General features: G+C 33.8%; 1 protein-coding gene across 5 annotated transcripts in view; it reads right to left on the bottom strand.

Annotated features, from left to right (window-relative positions):
- SYT1 (synaptotagmin 1) overlaps nt 1-16,831 on the bottom strand; it is a 578,577-nt gene that overhangs the window by 402,374 nt on the left and 159,372 nt on the right. Inside the window, exon 1 of one of the 5 annotated variants that reach the window (XM_058425423.1) lies at nt 16,813-16,831. The exons of the other annotated variants lie outside the window; for them this stretch is intronic. The gene's annotated coding sequence lies outside the window, so the exon portion shown is untranslated. The remainder of the gene's footprint in view (nt 1-16,812) is intronic. 5 annotated transcript variants of the gene reach the window in all.

The following is a 16,831-nucleotide window of genomic DNA, read 5'->3' as shown; positions in this document are numbered from 1 at the left end:
TCCAGGTTTTGTTTTTAAATATATCAAGCATTTCTTTTGAGGAGAATTTGATTTTAGTTGAGGCTTCGGTAGCATAGTGCTGAGCTAAATATTTACTTAAGATTGGTTTTAAAGAGGGCACTGTGAATCCCTGTTTCATGGCTACTTATAAACACTATCCCTTTAACCCATGATGGGCTAGAATGGCAGCAGAATCCTAATCCTAAGGTTTAAATTTCAAAACTGTAAAATATTAATAAACTCAGAGTTTTCTGTCTTGGACCCTCTCCCATTGAAACGCCAAAACTTGTGGTTAGAAAATAGTTACAAGGTTGATGTGCACAGATATCCTCAGCACAGATATCACTAATCCTAAGGGATTTTGTTACATATCTTTTGGCTTAAATTCTTATTATTGGAACAGCAGTCAGCAAGCAGGGATTATTTTTAAAAGGACACTGTCCGGATCATTACTGTGAATGTAAGCTTTTCAACACAAAAATAAAGCACTGTATGGCAACTAAATTCACTGCATGATTCTAGATTGGATCCTGGACCAGTGGGAAATAAAACAATTAACTGTTAAGAACATTATTAGGACAGTAGATGAAATTTGAATATAGATTGTGATTTAGATAATGGTATTATATTAAAGATAAATTGCCTGTATTGGACAACTATATATATATATATATATATATATATATATATATATATATATATATTCATATATTCACAGAGAGAGAGAAGACAGAGAAAAAATGACATATGACAAAAGGTAAATAATTAGTGAGTCAAGGTAGAGGGCATATGAGAACCTGTACTAGCTCTGCAGCTTTTTGTGAGAATTTAAAATTATAGAGAAACAAACATTACCAAAAAAAGACCATACAACTATCCTTTAAAAATATTAAACAAAAATAAAATGCCATTTTCATTATAAATACTGAATTACATGAAACTGTGGCTATTTTATTTTGTTCATTAAGCACAACATTATCTGATTGTGTCTACAGCTATAGAAGATAATAATGTTTACCTGGATAACTACTAAAGAGTATTAGGCAGTGAAAGAAAAAGAATCCATCAAGTAATAGAGTAAACAAAGAAATGTTCTATGGTTACAGGTAGCCACTAGAAGTACCTGTGGGGTTGCTGGTAGGAACAGTATGGAAGGCCATCATACAGAATATGGACTTTCTTGGAAATGAAGGTAGAAGGCCAAAAGATTGTACCTCATATTTAGGGCAGAAGTATTTTCCTATTTTTTCTCTTTTGTTGTCTAACCATTGACAAACATTTAAGAAGCATAAATCTACAAGCCCGCTCTCATTATGACAGAACAAATGTTTACTAACAAAGATTTTAAAAAGGGAAAGGGGGCAGGGATGAAGGAACTACTCATTTTTTCTGTTGTGACACTTTATTACACAAGTCAACAAATACGAAAACATCTGTTGGCAGCCAGAGTTACAGTAATCACATACTGGGTTCAACTATGTTTAACATTTCATTATACTCAAAATAATTATTTTAGAAAGGGGGATGACAATGAGGCAGGATGGCACTAAGTCAGGAGAGCTAGTATGTACCTTGAAAAAAAAATGATGGGAATTAATTACATGAGAAGCTTGGGGAAGTTAATTGGGACTGAGTGAAGATAAGGGCACTATCAAAGCATGAAGAAACAAAACTATTTACCAAAAGGTATAGTAGAAAGTCACATTGAACACATCTAACTGAACTCTGCAGAAATGTGAATATCAGGAGCAGAATTGTACCTGGCGGGGCTTCGGTTGGCCTCCAGCCCCTAGAATAGTACCTGTCACATAAATAAATGTTCAATTAATAAGGTTACATAATGACAAAAGTAAAATTCTGTATCTTATAATCCTATTTCTGACTGCCTCTATTTAGTCCATAACCTTAGGCAAATCACTTCATCTATTTTGACCTTGATTTCATTAGCTATGAAATGAGAGAGTGGGAAAAGTTAATTCTCCAAGGTGACTTCCAACTCTAAATATTTCTGTATACAGGTCCATTTATTAAAATGGGCCATTGTGAACACTCTTGTGAAAGAGAATAGCCTGATATGAGTTATATAAAGAGAAAGAGAAAAATAGTAAAGATGAATAAAGGATCAATGCACGGATTCAAATAATGAAAAGTAAGTACCACTGAAAGGGGCTTTAATATAAAATAGAGAATGCAAAAGGTAATTTATGGTTTTTGTATGCATGAACTGACATTCACGTGTACTATTGATACGATATGCAGATGTAGAAATCTTTATATTTTCTTTTTATTACATTCAGAGTGACTCTACACACTTCCTGCTTCCACATTTAGCATCCCCAGGTGAAGAAAAATGAAGTGTTCAAAAGATGCTACAAAATGGTAGGAGTTTTTGTAAACATTATTTTACTACAGAGTCATAGAATTGAGACTACTCATTGTAGAAGAAAGAAAGTTGAAGAAATTCTTAGCATCTGTATTTAATTCCATGAAGAGCTAATTCAATACCCATCTGGCAATTACTGACACCTCCATGAAGCTTTCCATACCAACAGTGGCTTCCTTAGATATTTTTTTTCCTACAAGCTTGTCAGGTACTTACATTCTGTAACACAAAGTTCAACACTTACTTACACATGATCTCTCTATTTTCCCAGTTTCATCAATGCTCATTTTGTCTTGACAACTAGAGGAGGCCATGCACTGTATATTTGTGCTTCCCTGTAATAAGCTGGTACTTAAAATGAGTAGATGTTAGATAAACTCTCATCAATGAATGGAGATGAGCAGAAAATACTCTGAGCTTAAAAACTGGACAGGAATGTTGACTGGCAGCTGCCAAAGATGACTTCTCAGCCGTGAAGGCTGGATGGTTCCTGGGACTTCTGTGATGCCTCTACCTTGTTTTTTTTGTTTGTTTGTTTTGTTTTCTCATTGTCAAATTCTCCGAGGTGTTCTTGGAAAGACAGGCCAGGGCACTTATCATATGAGGTTCAAAGATGTACAGTTCTTTAATGAGAAAGGTCTATTTAAAAAGCGTTAAAAGCATCTGAAGCTACGGCTTCAAGTCTCCTTGCCAGTTGAGTCTGCAGGGGTGAGCAGGGGTCATTTTCTCAGCTATATCAAAACAGAACAGAATGTCTCTTATGATTCTATGTACAAATCAAGACCACCATGGCAATATTCCTATAAGGAAGCTGGCAGGGCAGTGATGGCAGAATGGGTGGCTTTGTGGTTAGGAAGTGATGAGTAAATGAAGGGGATTACAGAAGAGAAGGAAGGCACGAGGGAAAGAGAATGCAAAGGAATTGGTTCATTTCCAGAAGGTATTGATATCTACACAGATTCTGATGCTACAACCGTTTGAGTCTGGAGAATGTTGAGATGAAACAGATACGTAATTGTTGGCTTTATAAAAAGTTGAAGCCAACCAAAAATCTTTACAAAGTGCTCTAAGGTAACTGCCTAAACTTTGCACATTTCCTATAAGGACGGAGGATGTTGGTGAAATGACAAACAATGAACATAAATGGACTCAGCTTTCCCAACTTTTGGGGAAATAAGGTAGAGAGAATGGGGTAGCAATTCTCTATACACGCCTAAGGCTGAAGAAGAGAAAATTATGTATTTAAACCTTGGTTTGCTCCATATTCAAACCCAGCAGTGTGTCACTGAACAAGTAAGTGGTATGTTGGGGTTCGGCATGAGATTTTTATAGTTCTGAGCTGATTAGCAGCTCATCTTTAGGTGCTTTGCTATATTCTGAGTTTAGTTCAGTACCATACCCTGTGATGACAATGGTGGGAAGGTACCAAGCTGGAAATGCAAGACCAGTAAGGACAAAAATTACAGCCTAGAGGAAGTGTTCTTTGGTTTCCACTGTTGGGCATCCATGTGGAGAACAACTGTAGAAATCAAATAGGAAATAATCAACTTCTCATGCTAAATTACTCTAAAGACACCATTATTTTTTATCCCTGTCTTTAAGACACCAACTTACAGGTGTATCAAAAGGGCATATATCAATTAAAAATAGAATAAAACTTTTTTAAAAGGTGTCAGATTATAAAAAATAATACAGCTTGGTTCACAGGTATCCTGGACCTTTATATTCACATGAAAATTGCCCTCTTCAGAGATTCACTGGAGGAGGCTATATGCCTATCTGTGGAGAAGCAGCATAGTTAAAAAAAAAATTATAACTGCTATTTAATAAGCTGCATTCAGCAGATTGCATATGTTTATCACATTCAGCTTCACAAGGAAATGGTGCAGTAGGCGTTAATTATCTCTATTTACATATGAGCAAACTCAGTTCATAACTTCTTTGGAGTTAATAAGTAGCAGAGCTAAGATCTAAATTCAATTCTGTCTGTATCCAAATCCTGTTTTTCTCTTGCAAAAAAGTCTCTGTAATGTTGGAATGGACTTTGAGAGGGTAGTAAATCTATTTTTTAGACTTTTTTTTATTAGATATGTTATCTTCATATTAATATAAGTTTTCTTCATCTTAATTTCTTCATCAGTAAAATGGGGAGAAAGCAGTATTTACCCAAAGGAAAGAGAATATATTTACTGATTTATTGAGGTATCTTAGATTTCTGAAAATCATTTATCTAATCTTAGAAGAACAAAAGCCTTAAAACAAAAGGGATTCCCAAAGAATTTTCAAGATAAAACATCTTTAAATTGATCAGTTTTCCTGGGGCTTTTGCCTGAACAGCATGATTCTTATATTTAAAAAATTCAAAATCAACAGGACAGCTTCCTCTACATATGATGATTTAATATTGTGGGCTTGCCTTCAGGATAAATTTATGAGAAGTACAAAACTTTTGTCATACTACTTTTAACTCCAGAGCATCTATTTGTACATAGTTCACATAGAATTACATTAGGCATAAAACAAAACCACATGCCTATGGAGGTCTAGAGATATGTTTTGTCTTAATTATAGTCTATAAAATATGAGTGAAAATCTAAGTGAAGAGGTAAGTACTAGAGAGATGGGTAAGATATGTTATATGGAGACTTGAAAAATCACAAAAGACCATGTTAACCCAAATAGTCACAATCCTTTTAAATGGACAGCATTGCTTTAATTCTAAAAGCCCTAGAAGTAAAATTTTTAAAAATTTACTTTGGTTAAAACACATTTTAAAAGCTTGTTCTTAGATTTAGATGTTCAGAAGTTGGAGTACTTACGAAGCCGTGATTTCAGAATACTAGTCTCTAGATCCCCCTTCAATGGATGAAACATACTGATAAACAGAAAAGACCAAAGGTAGGAGAGGATGCAAGAAAGAAGCTCACCATAAGTAAGAACCAACCACCTAATTCTGATCAAATTATTCTTTAATGTTAAATGAGCATAAATGCAATCCTATGAAATTCTAAATCAATGATTTATTCAGAGGAGAATTCAAAGATGTTTTTAAAGTAATGTAATTATATTTGAGAGAAATGTACAGCATTCAACAAATTACATGAGGAATGTATAGTTAAGTCATACTAAAGTTTTCACTAGAGGAAGCAACTGGGTGCACTATGGTTAGAGATTTGGGGAAGAGTTCAATCTAATTACGCCTACAATTTTGACACTATTTGACTTGGTTGGAAGGAGACTCTCATTTCACCCATGAAATGATACAATGAATAGAATAACAGCAGATCAACTGAAGCAATAGCATGGATGAGCTGTTTTCTCAGCTTCCAATCTTTGATCTTTTAGGTGTCTAATGTGAATGGCAACTAATTTTTACTGACAAAAGAACATATTCAAGAGAAATATCAGATTAATTCCCTAGAACAGGCAAATTTCCTGGGAGGTACAACTTGAGGCAGATTATAAGGATCTGAGTTTTTGGTCTTCTGATATAAAACTCAACTAAACAGAATGAAGTTCAATTTGAAATTCAAATTCTTTTGGAGTTATATACTATAGCAAGTGATTTCAAGTGACTTTTTTGCTTTGTTTTTCAATGTCATCATTGTGGTATTTGCCGTAGAATCCCTTAGCGTTGTGATTTTCTCTTTTGTTATGGTTTAAGTTTGCATCACTTTTGAAAAGAAACTGTTTTTCTTACAATTACTTCATATCCTTGAAATAGGGAATAATCAGAAAATAATCATAAAATAATTCACTTTAACAGACTTTAATGGAATCTTGTAACACCATCTATCACATGTGGATTTTTAATTTTACTAACAATTGTAACATGACCTAAAATGTCAACATAATGAAATCATTTAAATGCTAACTGTATTAAAAGTAGCAAACTTGGTTGGCAGAGGTTGATGGGAAGCTCAGCTCTTCTAGCTGAATACAAATCACAGTATTATCGTGAGTTGTATTCTTATTGTCAATACACTGGAGGTAGCCCCAAGTGAAGCCAAAGTTCCATTTCTATAAAACAGGCAAACATCAACAAATTGTTGAATTCCAGGAATTGTGTGGTGTAAAAAAGAGTACAAGATAAAGTCCCTACCTATAAAATTCATGTCTCTATCATATATCACTTAGTGCATTACAGTATTTGCTTTTGTTACTATTGTTTAGGGCAATAGAAGCTCCCCAAGAAATGCTATCTAACTAATCTTCAGTTCACAGTACCTAGCACATTGCCTGGCATATACTATTTGTTAAACTAAAAGCTCGAAGGACACAATCAGTCCCCTTTCCCAACACAGCATCCTTTCACTCAGAATTTACCGTGCCAATCTGGTGGTACAGTTGAATCATGGAGCTACAATTACACTTAGGCTTAATACTAGCTATGGTCCTGACTTTTATGTAAACGTGAAAAAAGTTACTTGATTTCTACAGGATATTTAGTTATTATGTAGGACATAAAATAATTTTCAGTTATCTCCCATGATATTTATTTATTTAGATTGATAACATATATATATATTTATAAAGGCTTACATGCCAGCTTGCATCATTAAACATGATTTGTGACCATTAATAGAAAGAAAAAAGGGGTACAGGAGATACTTTGCCATATGTCGGCATATATTCTAGACATTTCCCATGATTAGGAATTCCAAAAGTAGAATATTATTATATCTTATTCTATGTCTCATTTTTTCTTTCCCAGTCTGATAATTACTACACCTCAAACCTTACTAACCTCCTGCCCATTAACTATGCATGCCTTTGCTTTTCTTTTAAGTTCTACAAGGAAGAGCCAGGATTAATTCTGTGATGTGTTTAATATGAAAGTTACATAATAGGGTTCTAACAAGAATTAGCATCTTAACAGGAAGTAAGAGCGGATGGATTTGGTGATTTAGGGATATTCAAGCCATAAATATAAAATTCCCCTGCATTTTCTGACAAGCTATAAAAGATTATCCACAATCCTGAGAGGTCATTTCTGTGTGGTACATTGTTCATGTTTCTTTACTGTAAAGAAGCCAAAGCCAAGAAAATAAGTCAACATGGAAGCCCTGATGAATACATTAGGCACAATCTACTACAACCTCAAATTTTATAATATTACTTAAAAGGGAATATCAGAAGTATTTGCAGAAGGCAAAAAATAAAATTTACATTTATTTAATATCCTAAGGAAAATGTTCTTATTTATTTTCTAGAATAGAGTTTTAACATGAGAGAAGTCAAATAATTGTGACATTAATAGTTAATATCAGTATAATCAATACTATTTTGATGATTATTTCAATCAGAGATTTTATTGAGCAGCTAATTTTAATAGATGTTATTTATGTAAATCAGTTTTTAAAATTATGTGTTTATTCTCTATTTAAACTTATGCATTTCATTCTTTCTGGAATATATATAAATGAGCAGCAGCTCCAAAAGTTTAGATAGCAGTTGTTGGGAGTTAGTACACATTGGAGGTAAGGATTGGAGAATACTGTAACTCTACTGGAGACATGACATATTTCTGAGGAGAACTCAACCCACCTCATCTAAATGTCATCATTATTTAAAGACAATGTAGGTATACTTCTAAGGCAAAGTAGAGCTGATGGCATCACCCTACTCCTTCACTTAATTTAAACATAAAACTGTATAAAGAACTACTGTTTTTATTTTGGGATGGCCTCACTAAAGTAATTGGTGCCATTCACTCATAACATATATTGGTTCATTATATTTTGCTGATAGAATATTTTGGGCAAAGCATTTTCCCAAATGCTGTTTAAAATAGAAAGGTGAGAAATCTCAAGAAATTTCTGCTTTCAGGAATTTTTAATCCAGAGATGGAGTGGGAAAAGGAGAGTTAAACCCATTTAAAACTCTACCCAAGGCAGACTATGATAAGTTTTCTATGTATACAAATTAAAGCTCAATGGAATATTAAAAGCCCTAATGGCATTTGGTCCTTGAAGGGTGACCATTATTTCTATGCATTTTGATAGAGAAAAGTGTTTCAGTTATGAAGGAGAAAAGTTATAGAGGGAGAAAAGCACTGGGAATGTTTGGATTCTAGAAAGTAGGTTAGTGTGGCAGGAGAATAAGGTAAGTATGGGAAGGAGAGAGAAAGAAGACTGAAAAAGTAGATTGGACCATATTGTAGACATCCTTAGAATAAGGTCACAAAGGGCAACAAAGAGCAAATTCAGGTTTCTCATGAGAACAGTGATAAACTCAGAAAATTAATATAGCACGAGAATTTGGTAGCATTTATTTGATCAGGTAATGTTTCATTTAATGTGTCACAGTACTTGAATAAAATAAAATATTGTAAGGCAAAATTTAGAAAGTGAATTATGAAGTATGTAGAATTTTTGCTTCTTTCATAGAAGTGTATTTAATACTGAAATTCATCACATGTTGAAGAGAAAACATGATTGACTTAAAATTACAAAATTTCATGTAGTTTATATGGTACTGATGATCTGTGTTCAAGGAGAAAAAGGAAAAGTGTGAATGGTGAAGCAAGTCTGACATAAAAACTAAACACAGTGACACTTAAGTGTATTAGAATTTATGTAATACATGTTGCTAGCAACATACAAATCAGCTAACTTTTCTTTCTACATTTGAGTAAAGAAGAAAATCATTATCTTGATAATACAGTTGATTATAAAATAATCTCTAATTGTAAAATGTTACTGTAAGAATTCTTAGAATAACATTTATTACAGCTATTATTAATTACTTAACTTATACCATGTAACCTCCTATGTCCACACTTAGCATATCTACATAAATAAAATTTCATTCAGGATTCATTAGCTAGAGAATAGCATTATATGCATGAAAAATATTTTAATTTCACAAGTAATGCTAAATTAATCACCAAATCAGAAGTTCCAATATTTCTGAATCCTTGTGGTTGGATGAGGGCAGAATGTACGTTTGGCTTCACATTTTATTTTATTTACCCTTTCTGTTGCTTGGTTTTGAGAAACATTGAAAAAATACATTTGCTCCAGCACTACAACTTTCCAGAACAGCTTTGATTACCTATTTTTTTAACTGATTTGTACAATATGGCACACTAGCACAGTGTGTGGATTAAAAAAGAAAAGAAAAACAATTTGTACTGTTGATGCTGATATATGGAGTAATTTTCTCAGGCTGTTTTCAGTGCAATCTGCAAATGCATTAACAAAGGCTATAAAACAAAAACAATCTGCACTACCCATAGCACACAAGGGTGAGGTATGGAATAGTTTGAAGGCATAATTGATATCTGCATTAGTAGAAATTACCCAGGAACAAGAAAGTATCCTACTACGATGTAGGACTTCAAAACCAAAAATATATCTTGTACATATTTCTGCATAAGAGACTAATGTCCCAACCACAAGATACAGAAAAATGAAATATTTGTGTGACTATTGTTAACATAGAAGACTCTTTTGAAATAATGCTCTTAGAATATTTATTACTGTTACTATTCCACCTTGAATGGCAGGAACCTTTACACACATTTTCTATGTCTTGTCCCATTTCAACTATTCTATTGCTCTTGAGACAAGGTCATGAGTAAAGTGAAGTTTTTACTTATGGAATGGCATAAAATCTTTACTGAATTATACAACTATCATGCTTATACATTTCATTGTTTACTGAATATAATTCATTCCTTCCCAATACCACATTCAGAAAAACAGGCACATTTTAGACCAAAGTAAGACTATATTAACTATTTACCAATTATACCTAAATGGCTAATACTGTGTTATAATTATTTTTATTTTGGGGGAAAAGGGATCATTTACATAGCCTCAAATTTTTGTTTATCCAACAAAGATGTATTGAGTGCCTATATAGTACTAAGTGCCCTGGATATGAGGCCCACAGTGCGCACAGGGAGTTTACTATCCTAGTGTTTACAGTCTCTGTAACGAATATGCAGGCTCTAATTTTCTCTACAGAAAAAACTTTGAATAGCACTTAGCTCTATCTATATTCCTTTATTTCTGTGTTTTGAATTTTGAACTTCTATAGTATTAGATTAGTCAGCAACATGCATTATTCTGCAGCATTTACACTTAAAATTTTAGAAGAACAGTAATATAAGAGAAGATTATGCTTAAAAACAGATATTTATTGAAGTGAAGAAATATCTGATAAGGTCTGACAGGGTTAGTAGAACACAAATAATAACTCGACAGACAGAAAATTTGAAGAGGCTTTCAATACACAGTACGTGATTTTTCTGGTTTTTGAACATATTCACCATAGAAACACCTTTGAGATGACAAAATTAACCATGTGTTTTTACAATAATACTTGAACAAGCAATTGATAATCTCATCTTATGGATTTGGTCATATTCAATATCCTCTTTTTCCCCTTTAATCTGATCAAATGTGGAGATCTTTATCAGTCTATAATATGACTGCACAAAGAGATAGACAAGTTCAAATGCATACAAGGTGGGAATGTGTGAGGAGAAATGTCCATCCACAGAAAGGCTATCAGACCATGAAAATTTGGCTGGTGGTTGATGTGAATTCTATGGCTATACTGGTCTCTATCTGTTTAAAGCAATCTCAAGATAATTGATGTGGTGCTATGCTTTTATATTGCTGCAGATAGAATGTATCTTAATAAAGCTTCTTATTTATAGTTTTAAATAAATTATTTCCACTGTTCCACATTAAAATATCCATAGAATATTATGTTTTAGTTTGACTTCTTCTGTGGAAAAAAAATGAATTTTTTTAAGATCACAAACTGGCTTCGAGTATGTATGGTTGTCACTGGCCTAAAAGCTTTTGATTTTCAACCTGCCCAGTGCATTTATTCCACAGAGGGTTTGACAAGTTTATATATATCTACATAATATCTATGTATTATTCGTTATATATAATAAAAAGCATACTTACATATTTATATGCCTTATATATGCATTGATGTTTTATTTTTTGACACCTCCTTAATATGATAGACAGTGTTTCTAGTGCTAAATATGATGAAGTCCTCACTCTCATGGACTCATTGAGAAAGTGAATCAATATAACTCTCGGTAGTAATAATGGCTATGAAGAAAAATATAGGCAGGTAAAGCTTAATGGAAATAAGCAGGAGACAGGGAGGAGAGCCTATTTAAAGTAGGCGGTCAGCAAAGGGGTCTCTGGAAAGATATTTCAGCAGAAACCAGAGTAAAGTGAGAAAGACATTCAGCTGAGGATCAAGGTAAGAAACTTCCAGGTGGAGAGAGCTGAAGGCTCAATGACCTGAGGCAGCAGATAGTCGTCTGTGTTCAAGAAATAGCAAGAACCTCAGTCCTCTTAATAGAGTACATCCACAAGTGGGCTATACTGGATTGTATGGTAGTTCTATTTTCAATATTTTGAGGAACCTCCACACTGTTTTCTATAATGGCTGTAGCATTTGCTTTTCTATCAGCAGTGTACAGCCTTCCCTTTTTTCCATTCCCTTTCCAACCCTTGTTATCGCTTATCTTTTTTGTAGTAGCCATCCTAATAGGTGTGAGGTGATATCTCATTGTGGTCTTGTTAAATCCAAAGGAAAAGAAATTAGTATCTCAAAGAGATATCTCCACTTCATATTTCTTGCAGCATTATTCACAATAGCTAAGATATGGAAACAACCTAAGTGTCCATTGATAGTGAATGGACAATGAAAGTGTGATATATATATATATATATATATATATATACACACACAATATTATACATATATATGTATAAAAGGAACAAGTCAGTATCCAGTTCTGTGGAATTTCAATTAGCTTTAAATATATTCTAATAGCTAAAAACCAATAAATAAATAAACCATGTGATTCCAATAACATAAAAGCATAGTGTTTTATTTATTATAACTTTTTGCTCTTCTTAAATGCAGAATTGCATTTTCTTATCAAGAAAGAACATGTTAAATGGATAAGAATGGGCATTTTTTCCAATGTTCAATATATAAATGCATTACACATTCAGAGAATGCAACTAATTCTTTGAATCTTTACTTCCTCATTTCTATAACTAGGACATGAACTCCTCCTTCATCAAGAAGCAATAATAACTGTGTACTGTACTTGGAACATGTTTATGGAACAGATATAATTTCTATGCCCAACAAGTTAATAAAATTCTTCTTTCTTTAAAATGTTTGCACAGAAGCATAAACTGCTGTAAGCAATCTGTTAACTTAGAATTATAAAAGGAAGTGATTTAAAACACTTGAATAGTAATATTTCCTTTAAAAATTATATAAAATTCAAATAAATGATGCATAAAATTAACAAATCAGGCTTTAAACACAATGCTTTATCGTAATATTATGCCAAAGGCATTTGCATTTCAAGGATCTTTTTAAATAGCTATTTTCAGTATCTTATATCTAGCACTGAGGGAAAGATTCATTTTAAAGTAGTTTCATATTCATATATAAACGTAATCTACTTCTATTTAGCAAAATCAAAGCACATTTCCCAACGAGGTTGTCAATATTACCAACCTTCTGAAAAGGTCACTTGTACAGTTACAATGTCTGGTATTTTTTAAAAAGCTCTAGAGTCAAACAGGCTTTATAACTTGCTACCACTTAATAGCTATTATGCACACATACATAAACTTATATATATATATATATATATGCATACATTACAAGTACTGCAGAACAAAATACAGAGCCTTTATACATATGTATAGAAGAAATATATAGGTATATATATATAAAACACATACATACATATATCATATATATGCATATGTGTTATATGTGTGTGTATGCCTAAGATATCAATCATGTTTTTATTCTACAATGTATAATAGCCAGAAATCTGACACAGTGTACTTTGAGTTCTTTTCACTAGATTTCTGTGTCTAGAAATGATATCCCCAAAGCAAGCTACTAAACTTAGTTTCTCATGATTTAAAAAAGGCTACTAGAAACATCAAAGTTCAATATAATTTAGGCATCATTTCCAGGCTTCCCAATGCTTCTATAAAGCTCAACAAGCAAATGTCATTATAGCTTTGGCTTTGAGTTTAAGAGTTTTAAAGTTAACTTAGGGGAAATGGAATCATGTTGATGTGGAGTCATGATTCACATTGAAGTAAAACTAATGATGGTTCAGATAATTTTTTTTGGCTCCAGAGGAAAATTACTCTGAATTCAGGCTTGAGTGTGTAATACATGTATCATGTCAAAATACTTGTAGACAAATCGTAACTGCCTAAATATTAAAAACGCACATGGAACTTTGGATATAAAATTAACACTTTGTATTCACAGTAATTAATTCATTAATGTATACATCTGTAAGCTTTTGCTTATGAATGTATGTTTTATTTGCCTAAGGAAGCATCTTATAAGCACATTTTAAATAAGTGTGTTCTGCTTTGCTTTAGACTATCAAATGTCACAATAAATGCAGCATAAAGTACCTGCTATCCTGAAAATATTTAAAAATAACAAAATATGTAGCCAACAAATAGGACTTTAAGAAGACAGTAGATCATTCTGAGGAACAAAGCTAGATCAAAATTTTATTTAGCATTATTCTCCAATCCAAATCTTTCCTTAATCACAAGAATAAAAACTATAGTATGTCAGATATACCAAAACATCATTTCAGCATCCCCCTACAGAAATGATATTGCTAAGTTCAACAAGGACAACAGAATGTACCAGAAAGTACTTTCCAGGGGAGAGCAGGGCTCTTGACCATTTTAGTCAAATACTGTTTTCCTAGCAATTGGAAACTCTGGTATATTATTCTTATCTGTAAATGTTTGTTGAATGAATGAGTGTTGAACAAACTGCTAAGGTATCTTTACAAGGTAGATATTCAGTTAATATTTGATTATTAAATGAATAAATGAGTTTATAGCCCTAGAATGTTAAAGATACATTACACGTTACATTAACATACTGTCAAGCCTAATTCTGGATTTGGATAAGAGTACAGCAGCTAATCTTAGCTGCTGAACATAAATGTGCTTTACTTTTTGAAGCAGCACAACCCTGGGTTCTGCCACCAATTCTGACATTAGTCAATAGGCACAAAACGAAGCTTGGGATAGGTGCTCTCCAGCCCATCCTTGAATTTGCCTTGCTGCTTGCTGGCCACACGCCTCTCTCAATCCCATTACCTAGCAAATACATCTTTGAATTGTCCTTCAGTAAATGATTCTGTTCTATTTCCAGCCCCAATTTCCTAGAATCATTGCTAGACACTTAAGACTGAGTTAGAACCCCATGCATTTTCATCTGTTCGCCCTTCACACTTCCTCCTTCAACCTTTGGGAAAACAGCAGTTCTCTCCCTCCGTGAGGTTAGGATGCTCTTCCAGGCAGTCTTCGGAAGAATTTAAAACAACTCCAGCTATGTGTTAGGTAATCCTATTGCACCAATGTGAAATTTCCTGATGTTGGCCACTGTACTGTGGTTATATAAGAAAATATGCTTATTCTTAGGAAGCACACACTTCAGTGCTTAGGAGTAAAGAGGTATGAAGTCTGGTTCAGAAAACAAAAGTGTATGTGTGATGAATGTGCATGGAGAGAGAGAAAAAGAGAGAGACAGAGAGAGATGGAATAATAAAGCAAATGAGATAACAGAAACAACTGATGAAGCTTGGTAAAGAGTATATGGGAATTTTTGTGCTTGTCTTGTAACGTCTGTAGGCATGAAATAATGCCATATAATTATGTAATAATAATGAATGTATTATTATCAGTTATAATATATATAATAAAAAATAAAAAGTTACTCAAAACAATGACTACAGGCTGGTTTCTCAATATCTGGTCCCAGAGGAAACATCATTCTTGGCTCTCAGTCTCTGTAAGCACAGATTGCTCTCAATGAAGCCCCCAGTGCATGCTCCTCCATTTGAGGGCTGAGCCAGTCACAATATCCCACCTTTGACTTTTCCTGCTGTGGGTCAGACATCCTCTTTGGAGCCCCAGAAATGTCATGTGTTACAGCTGAGGATCTCCAGATGGTCTCTCTAAAGCCCCACTCCTCAGGTTTTGTGGGAGACAGAAGCTTTCTTCTTCCCTCCTCCATGAAGATTCAGAGCACAATGACAGCCATAACCAAATAAATTATTTAATTTCCAAAAACCTGGCTTTTCCTACTTCAACTGTCTTACATTATTCAGGTAGAAGCAGCGTTGACAAACCAATTTTTTTTTTTTTTTTGAGACGGAGTCTCGCTCTGTCGCCCAGGCTGGAGTCAAGTGGGGGGATTCCGGGCCCCTGAAACTCCCCCTCCCGGGGTTTCGCCCTTCTCCTGCCTCAGCCTCTCCGAGTAGGTGGGACTACAGGCGCCCGCCACCACGACCAGCTAATTTTTTTGTATTTTTAGTAGAGACAGGGTTTCACCGTGGTCTCGATCTCCTGACCTCGTGATCCTCCCGCTTCAGCCTCCCAAAGTGCTGGGATTACAAGCGTGAGCCACCGCACCCGGCCCAAACCAATTTTTAAAGTTGTCTTTGAAAGCCCTGTGGAGACTCCAGCCCCTCACATTGGAATGTGCAAGTTTCATCACCCATCTTTCCCTTTTTGGCTTTTTAGACCTTTGCTCAAACTAAGTCAAAAGAGTCCAATTTAAATACCTGGTTACAGTGACAATTCATAACTCATGACCTCCAAGCAAAGAACAATAATTACTGATTTATTTCTAGGATAAGTTAAATAAAAAACCAGCATGGAACCAAGATTTTATCTAAAGGTCATTTCTAGCACTAAAACTAAGGTACACAGAGATTTGCTTGTCTTTTGAAAGCTAGATCCTGGGTTGTTTTGCTGTATATTGTAGCTTCCAATTTTACTCAGTAAAGAAGCTTAATTTAGCACAGTTCTCAAAATGCTTTTTGTATCAGAACTCCTTTATACTCTTAAAAATTAAGGATGCATGAGAGGTTTTATGTATGTGAGCTGCATCTACAGACATATAACCTACTAGATATTAAAAGTAAGAAATATAAAATTAATTTATTTTAAAATAATAAACCTCTAACATGTAACATAATTAATATATTAAAAATAATTTTCCCAAACAAAACAAATAATGAGAAGCATGACATTATTTTATGTATTTGCAAATCTTGTTAAATGTTTGATTTAATAGAAAACAGCTGGACTCTGCTTCTTCAGTCAAGCAGCTGGAGGTAACCTCTAGAAAACTCCAGTGTACAATTGTTAGAGAATGAGATTTTAAATGGTATTATAATGAAAATAGTTTTAATCTTAGAATCTTCTTTAAAAAGGTCTTGGGGTCTACAGGTACCCAGATCATACTTTGAGAGCCACTGACGTAGCAGACCATGTAGTTGTTTTGGAGTAACAATCCTGAGTTTGAATCCCACCTTTGTCTCCAAGTAGTTTTAAAGCCTCAGTTGAATTACTTACCCTATCTGAGAGACTCAGT

This window comes from Hylobates moloch, unplaced genomic scaffold (assembly GCF_009828535.3).
Source record: "Hylobates moloch isolate HMO894 unplaced genomic scaffold, HMol_V3 SCAFFOLD_12, whole genome shotgun sequence".
NCBI classification, from domain to species: domain Eukaryota; kingdom Metazoa; phylum Chordata; class Mammalia; order Primates; family Hylobatidae; genus Hylobates; species Hylobates moloch.
Note: the sequence above shows the minus strand (reverse complement) of the source record. Positions and strands in the feature narration are given on the sequence as shown.